Below are 7,394 nucleotides of genomic sequence, written 5' to 3'. Positions count from 1 at the left end.
TGCGTGTTCATTTGTATAATAAATTTTATATGAAAAATATTTTTTTATTATCCGTACTATTTTAATGCTTTATTGAATTTTATGATTGTGTTAAATGTATTTTTGTTTGTGTATATACATATATGTTTTGTTTGTGTCATCTCTAATTTCTATAGTTATTATTTTGTTTCTTTTCTATTAGATTTTTGACCATTGTGGTGAAAAGAAAATATTATATAGACTTAAAATAAAATAAATAAGAGAAAAGAGAGAATATAAAATATAAACTTAAAAAAGGAGGAATTACAAAAACCCATTTATTTTAAGGAAACTATCAAATTTATTTTAAAAAAGGTTCAAGTTACATACTATAAGCTACCATGAAAATGTAATAATTTTTGGCGCAACATCAATTTTACATTTTCAAATGGTAATTACTTATTTTTGTCAATTTTAAAAAGAAACCCATTTGTTTAAAGCTTTAATATCTATAAATATAAAACGCTTACTCTATTCACACGTTTGTACAGACGTTACACCGATGATGCGCATGTTTATATGTACATGTATGTATGTATATGTGTCATAACGACTGACATTTATTAAGTGCACGAATGCGTGCACTTGGTTACTATTTTTTTTCGTATATGCAATTATCGTAAGGGGCTTTTTTCAGTTTGCAATTATTCGCGGATTTTTCGTGTGGGTTTTTATATCATATTGATTGATATTGGAATCGATGGTTTCTACGGACATGTAGCAATGCAAAAGTGGCGTGACGGTATGTTTCATTTCGGTCAGATAAAGAGATTACATTTGACGGGGTAAGTGGGAAGCTGCGAGAGGTGGGGAGGTGGGGTTGGGGTATGGGGTATGGGGAGATCGTAGGACGAGGTGTATGTGTGTCGTTGGGAGGGCTGGGGTTGTTGGGGGTGGGATGGGGGTGCTGCAGTCGCGGCGACGTCACGGCGGCAGGCGCGGACTTGTTGGGGTTGTCTCCCTCGCACTTGTTGGGGTTGGTTAGTGGGCGATAGGGACAAACATAGGCCGGGTCACCCGACCTCGCCGTAAATTAAATCTATCGCTACAACCGTCAGGATCCGTCGCACACAGGGCGTGTTCCGAAATACTCCGTGCTGCACTATTTTATTTATTTACATTTGTAAATTAATTACGTACGTAAGTTGGAATGGGTATGGAAACTATTCGGAGAGCGTAGGAATATATTTAAATATTTATTTCGTTGGTCCAAGTGCAATGTTGGACTTTTTACGCAAGTATTCTCCAATTGGAATGTCTGTCTAATTAGAAGCAAATGGAATATAATGACATAGTACATAGTTTTCTCTTTGTTACATTTTCGACCATTGTGGCGCTTTAGGAATTCATGTAATGCCACAATTGTTCAAACTAAAAAAAAAAAACAGGTTATAATCTTCATCATTCACAATGCACAAGCGAGTTCTGTTCTTACTACTCGTTACATACGTCCTGTTTTGGCCGGGATAGTCCCGTTTTTTGTGTGCTTTGCGATTGTCCTGTCATTTTTCGTAACATTGTTTTTTTTTCCTATTTCGCCCGTCCACTGATGCATAGAAGAATTTTTAAAAATTAATACATCAACATTTGTTACGAAAAATTACTTTATCGGAAATATAGTTGACCTCTTCGTTTACTTGCCAAAGAGTAATGATAAGTCAATAAAGATAAATACATTTTTTTTGATTTTCGATATTCTTTTTATTTCCATATTTTCCTTGTTTTTCCAAATCAATTAGTTTCCCAAAGATACATATTATTTTAAAGTAATATTTAATTATTTTGTTACATAATTCATATTACATATTTCTGAAATAAAAGTACGCTCTGTGCTATTATTTTCATCATAATTATTTTTAAATAATTGTTATAATATTATACTATATTTAATTTTTTAATTTGTTTCATTTTCTTTTTAAAAGCACATTCTGGTAAAAATTGTCTTACTAAAAATATTTCAGTTGCACATAATATTTGCAATTAAAAGCAACCGAGGATGTCTTTTTGAAAATTTTGTAGTTATTTTATTTGTTAATTTTACACATTTCAGAAAAAAAACATCAGCCTGCGGCGCATGAACGTGGAATATTATATTATTTTTTTATCATACATTTACTTGTAAATGAGTAAATGACCAAAATATCATTTGACACGAAAAATATTAGATAATAGGAAACAGGCGAAAATACGTGTTAGCCCCAAGCTTCACCAAGAACCTTAAAGATTCCCAGATAAGACCCAGGACAGATGATCCTGGCAATGCCGTATTAGAATAGCCTATTCCAAGTTCATAAATAGAATAAATCGATTTTTTCGTCTGGCAATATTTTCTATCCAGGGGTAAAGTTTTATGCCGATGCATAGAACTTTAGAATGAATTGTTAATATTTTTCCGAAAAGTCTCCAGAATGATGATTGGTGTGCTAAAATGGCATATTTAGCAGAATTTTTTATTACTTAAATAACGTTAATACAAGCATTCAAGTAAAAAACGAATAATTTTTAACATCTACTGAAAAATTGACAGGATTTCGGAATAACTTTGGAAACATCGAATAATAGAGAAAAATAAAGTTATGTTTCCTCCACTTAACGAAAACATTGCTGAGAGAATTATTACTTCTGTAACAGAACATTGAACTTTATCGGAAGAAAATATTGCACATTGTTTTCCTTCCTTAAATACGACTGCATACGAAATCCATTTGCTACGATTAATACATTGAGTTTTGGATTTTCGTACCCAGAAGAAGAATAATTGGTCTCCTTGTCGACAGATCGTATTCTAAAAATTCAATTTTCCAAAATGACTATTGAGGAATTTTGGATTTCTGTCCAAGAGGAATATCCAGGTCTCTATACGAGGGCACTAAAAATTTTGTTTTCAGCATCATATTTATGTGGGCTCGGTTTATCAACAATAACCAATATAATAAAAACTAAAAAAATAGTTAGACTTACGAATTTAGACGAAGAATTGAGGGCAGCTATATCAAATATTTTTTAAATCTGCAAAATCCGACAAGCTTAGGTAGCACATTAACTAAATTCCATTTTTTTAAGGGTTATTTTATATACAGTTTTTGTATGTATATATGTATACCTTTATATATGTATATCTTTTCTTTAATTATTTTTTTCTTTAACTGTTGGGTAATTCGTTTAATTTGTAATAAATATTTTTTTTGACCGTTTAATTCTGGTGCACCGCCTTTTTTCTCATGATCTAAAGTGCACCGTGACTTCGAAAAGGTAAAGAACCACTGATCTATAACAATAGAATTGGAGAAAAAAAAAATGAATAGTTTAATACACATCGACTGTTTATTATATTACCTTGACGCAGTCAAATTCACAGATATTTCTAAATTACTATGTACATATATAAATATGATTCAAAAGAATATTCAATTGAATAGTAGGATATTTATAATTATGATCGATAAATGTGTTGTAAACTACACGTATGCAGGTTTACATTGCAGTTACATTCATATGTAATTTGATTTCGGCGAATTGAAATATATCGGGTGTGTATACATACATATGGTCATACACATAGATCCAATATATGTATGTGTGTTGTTATATCTACATACACTTCCATGTGTACATAGATATTATATTATGTGCATTTGCAAATATTGTAAATTCCATTACGTAAATCTGACTTTTACAAAGCGAATGTTTTTTTTTTTGACAAATGCATATTCACATCAGTCATGTATATATAAATACACATGAACAAATGTCCATATGCAATATATGAGTAGGATATGAATGCATTTTTAATTCCCAGTAGAGCTTTTCAGTTCGCGTCAAATTAAAATGCAGCCATGCGACCGCTGCACCTCGGTTACAATTTTGCGGCTTAGTCATTAATTAAAACGCATACAATTAAAATAGAATCAATCAAACTATCGAAATTTTCCACTAGGGTGTATAATCGCAATCGAGTGCAACTCGGGATGTAATCACAATCAGTCCGTATAATAAAATAAAATAGGGACGCATTGTAGGTGAATTTTTCATATGATTTATTAAAAGAAATTTTATTTTTTATGTTTTTCCACTTTACTCGTTTCACTTCGGGGTGTTATGTAAAAGCTTTGAATACGTTTCGTCCTCCGGAGTTATTGCTAACTCTTGATTTGCGCTCTTTGTTGCCCGCCCTTCTAAAGCTCCGCCCCTTAAAAGGAAAATCAAACGTTTTTATTACGTATGCGTGTAAGTATACACATATGTATGTATAAATGTAGCTTTTCATATACTTACGTTTATCGGGGAATATTCAACCTACATACATCCATACATGCCACACACATATAACAATAATATTTTTTTCAATTCATATTATATACATATATGTACGTAAATTTTAAATAATGTGTAAAAGGTTGAGATTATATGATATATACATATATAATACTTTAATACCTTAAGAAAATCAAATGTGTGGCATGATATGATGAATGATAACTAAGATTTTATTTTATGTTTGTTAATTCTGTTGTCATGCTAATTATGTAATTATACGTATACATACAAAACTTTGTTTGAAAATTGTAGCTCCCAGTTTTTTGAAATGTCTATAATGAACGCATTATTTTTTTAATTCTATAATAAGGTGGATATATAGACAGATCATAAATATGGTCACATTTGTTTTCAATCTGTAACAATTTTTTGTCTTAATTCTATTGATTTGTGAAAATCATTATCGTTTTTGCAACCTAAATGCCTAATACTTATAATAATAACACTTCTCAATGTATATAATTAAGTTTAGAAACGAGTCTCAATAGTAAAAATATTTAATACTAGTTGTTCTACCCGGCTTCGCTCAGTATTTGTAGTATAAACAGCTTAAACATGGCGAATCTAATAGTAAATATTCATTTGTTTTTTTATTGAATTTATTTGAATCGAAAAAAAATATACTCAACCAATCGAATCGTCATAAAAACTGACTTTTCGATTTCCAACCAACTATAGTTACAAACATACAAAGTCTCTTTCGAAATTATATATTAGATGTATTATATATTATTCCAGAATCCAGCGGCTCCCCCGGCGCTCTTCGCCCCTAGCACCCCCCAGGTCTTCGCCCCCGGTGCCACTCGGGCCTTCGCCTCAGGCACCCCCTGTCCCCCGTCCCCCGTTCCCATGTCGTCATGGAAATTTTGACTTGTTTTCGAAGTTCCAAACATTTTCCAACCAATAATATTTACTAACATACAAATTCTCTTTAGAAATTATATATTAGATTTGAAGTAATTTCAAATTAAAGTTGAGAAAAAGCCAATTTTATACGCATTTTAACGAAGAACAAAAGGCAGAATTTGGTTGCTGGATGGAGAACGATATTATTACCATATTTGAAAGGTTATTTTTTCAGATTTGGCAAACATAATCAAAAGTCCACGCATATGAATGAAAATGGAATCTAATCAACTAATTGTCTAATCGTTTTTTTCTAAATCGTAAAGTAGCTACACACGTGTCTGCACGCTTGACAAGCATGCATGATTAATTATTTTGTACAAACATGCTTGAGTATTAATTCTGGTACTAGGGATCCTCTGCATGCTTGTCAAGTATGTAGTTGTAAAGTTGTGTAACTACCCTAAAGGCACTGAAAGGAACGGAACGGCACGTCTTCGTGGCTTCCAGCCAAGTTCACTGTTAGTTAGCAAGACCTTATTATTATTATATTTTGACAAATTTCTCCTACATTTCTTCAAACATAGGAAAAGCCGTGATCGATCACTGTCAAACCTATGTCAATGCAAGGATAAAATATCACCGAAAACACTCCAAGGGATGATTTTTGGGACTGCGAATACTTGGGAATGGTTATGGCTGCTTGCGTTTTTTGGAATCGAATAGAAGTCAGTTTCTATGACGACAATTCAATTGGTTGAATATTTTATTTTTTTCGATTCAAATAAATTTAATAAAAAAACCAATGAATATTTACTATTATATTCGCCATGTTTAAACTGTTTGTCTGAATTGATTTATCTGAATATAGCACTAGAGAATAACCTAGCAATAAATTAACCGTATAGAATTTAAAATGAAATAAAAGAAGGGAAAACATACATGTTCTATGGAAGTGTTGTAACTTATAAATAACCTGCCAGATGAAATTAGAAATATAAATAATACTGATAAATTTCTGCCCTCGGCGCCCCCCGTCCGCCGTCCCCATGTCGTCATAGAAACTTTCCCAAAAACTCCCAACCAACATAACATATTTTCTTACATACTTACATACATACAAACAGTGGTGTAGTGGTAAATAAAAAAGTACCAGGGTGGTGTTCAATTTTTACGACCCCCCCGCCCCCCGGCTTTTTTCGTTATCCTAATATACTAGTAGTACAAATATTTATAAAAAAAATCAAATGCTAATTAACATGAAAAGTCAATCAAAATGGTCCGAGTAAGTTATTATTTTTTGCAATATAGTATTATACAGTTCTGATTATTCGATTTCGGCATCATTCAAAGTGTCTATAATTGTTCATTTTTGCCCAACCATCCGAAATTATATGCCAACCAGGCAGATGTCGGAGTATTTCATCAGGTAAAAGTCGATTTAATTCAGGGCACGGCAATACTAGAGTACTCGAAAAGAGCAACCAATGACAGGAAGGAGCGGGTCGACCGAGCCTAGAGCAGAGCATCGTAACCTGTGCACCGCGGTAATATGTGTTCCCCGAACAGCACTTCGGCCTAATGCGTGCGAGTGAGATCGCGTGTGAGGGAGGAAACCGACGTTAGTTAGTGTTTTGTCCCTATGCATATACGGCGACTGAAGTACGTATGTACATATGTACGTAGCTGACAAACTCTACGAGTCGTAAATAGGGATCCCAATTGAATATTCGAATTATTCGTCTGATTTTTGAGCCATTCGTTATTCGAATATTTCATCAACTATTCGAATAGTATTCGTGTATATATTTTGTTTTAAAATAAATACACAAAATCTATATGAAAAGAGTGATGACAAAGAAGCCGACGATTGTGAAGAAAATTAAATATGTAATGGGGATAATTGTGATGAAATGAAGATAATGAGGAAGATGAAATGTCTACATTTGAAGAAACGGATTTTTATTCATTAAATACAGAAATGTTTGAAGAAAATCACTTTTCGATCGATATAATAATATCTGCGAAATTTTAGAAAACATCAGAAAAATAATACGAATATTTAAGAAGTCACCGGCAAAATATAAATTTTTAGAAGAAATCATAATAATCATAAATTTTGATTAGCTCTCTTCCATTTGGGCCTTACAGGGATGTTTTGTATTTGTAGTTGTTTCTTACGTATTTATTGGAACTGGCTTTAGGTGCAAGGC

This window comes from Arctopsyche grandis, chromosome 10, assembly GCF_051622035.1.
Source record: "Arctopsyche grandis isolate Sample6627 chromosome 10, ASM5162203v2, whole genome shotgun sequence".
NCBI lineage: Eukaryota > Metazoa > Arthropoda > Insecta > Trichoptera > Hydropsychidae > Arctopsyche > Arctopsyche grandis.
The sequence above is the reverse complement of the archived record's forward strand: the minus strand, read 5'-3'. Positions refer to the sequence as shown.